Genomic DNA, 2,017 nt, shown 5'->3' with positions numbered 1-2,017 from the left:
GGAGGGAGGGAGGGAGGGAGGGAGGGAGAGTGTGTTCTAGGGCTTGAATTTAGGGCCTAGGTACTGTCCTTAGGCTTTGTTGCTTAGAGTAACACTCTATCAGTTGAGCCACAACTTCACTTCTAGCTTTTTGGTGGTGAATTTGAGATAAGAGTGTTACAAACTTTTCTGCCCCAGCTGGGTTGGAACATTGATCCTCAGATCTCAGCCTCTTGAGTACCTAGGATTACAGGCATGAGCCACCAGGGAGTTTTTTTTATTAAATATTTTTTAAATCTTTATTTGTTTGTCAGTCATGGGACTTGAACTCAGGACCTGGGCTCTGTCCTTGAGCATCTCTATGCTCAAGGCTAGCGATCTAACACTTGAGTCATAACTCCACTTCTGGTTATCTGGGGCGGGGGTGGGGGGTGGGGTGGGGTGGTTAATTGGAGATAAGAATCTCATGGACTTTCCAGCTAGGATTATAGATGTGAATCACTGGCGCCTGTCCTCCGTCCTGCTCTTGCTCCTCCTCTTCCTCCTCCTCCTCCTTGTTCTTCTTCTTCCCCTTCTGTATATTAATTGAACCAAAGCCCGTTTTAAATCATGGATGGATACTGGATTTTGTCAAATGTTTTATTGTTCTGGTCATATGGTCCATTTTTTTGTGAATATAGTGAGTCATTTTAATCAATTATTAAAGATTGAATACTAAAACAACACTACATTCCTAAGATAAAACCAATGCTCACCTATAATCCTAGCTACTCTAGAAGCTGAGATCTCAAAGTTGCAGTTCAGAGACAGCCTAGACATCTTCAATTAACTGGTGGTAATCAAAACCAAAACAACTCACTGGATTGGAGGTGTGGCTTAAGTTAGTAGCGTGCCAGCTGTAAGTAAAAAAGCTGACAAAAGAGTAAAAAACGCCTAGGTCAAGACCTAGTAATGACAAAGCAAAAAAAAAAAAAAAAAAAATCCTCACTGGGTCACTTTTGCTTAGATCTTTGTAAATATGTTCGTGAAATGTTGATCTCTAGTTTTACTATTTTTGTCTAGTTTTGCTAGCAGGGTCTAGTTTATCTAATAATACTGCCTTCTCTTCAGTATTTTTTGGAAGAGTATACATTAGTATGGACTATATTTCTTATACTTAGAAAAATTACCCAGTGAAATCATATAAACCTCAAGTTTTCTTTGTGGGTGTTTTCAGCTACCATTTGTGCAATAGACTATGTTAGTTATTTCTTTAGGGACCTTTGGTATTTTGAGTTATTTAAGTCCATTTCATTTCAGTTGTTCAATTTGATATCATAAAGTTATTTATATATAATATTTCCTTTTTACCCGTTTAATATTTGTGATGTCACTTCTCTTATTCTTGAGACTGGTAATATTTTTTTCTCTCTCTCTTGGTCGCTTGTCTGGCTTGAACTCTGAGCCTAGGTGCTGTCTCTCAGCTCTTCAGCTCCAGGCGAGCACTCTACCACTTGAGCCACAACGTCACTTCCGGTTTTCTGGTGGTTAATTGGAGATGAGTCTCACAGACTTTCCTGCCTGGGCTGGCTTAGAATTGTGATCCTCAAATCTCAGCCTCCTGAGTAGCTAGGATTACAGGTGTGAGCCACCGGTGCCCGGCCTTTTAAATATGTCTTATTTATGTTTTGTAGAGATTTTCCAAGGATCCATCTATTGAAGACTTCTAATTTAATTTTGCTATGGTCTAAGAAAACAATATGGTTTGATGCTATTTGGATTTATTGAGACTACTTTTATGGCTTGATATGGCTTGTTTAGCTTGCCAATATCGCTTGGTAAATGTTCTGTATACTTGAGAAGACTGTATATACTTTTTTTTTTTTTTGGTCGGTCGTGGGGCCTGAATTCAGCCTGGGTGCTGTCCCTCAGCTCTTCAGCTCAAGGCTAGCGTTCTACCACTTGAGTGAGCCACAGTGCCACTTCTGGCTTTTTCTGCTTATGTGGTGCTGAGTCAAGCACTCTACCACTGAGCTACCTTCCCAGCCCAAGATATATA

The sequence above is a fragment of the Dipodomys ordii genome, unplaced genomic scaffold (genome assembly GCF_000151885.1).
Source record: "Dipodomys ordii isolate 6190 unplaced genomic scaffold, Dord_2.0 Scaffold23, whole genome shotgun sequence".
Classification (NCBI taxonomy): domain Eukaryota; kingdom Metazoa; phylum Chordata; class Mammalia; order Rodentia; family Heteromyidae; genus Dipodomys; species Dipodomys ordii.
Note: the sequence above shows the minus strand (reverse complement) of the source record.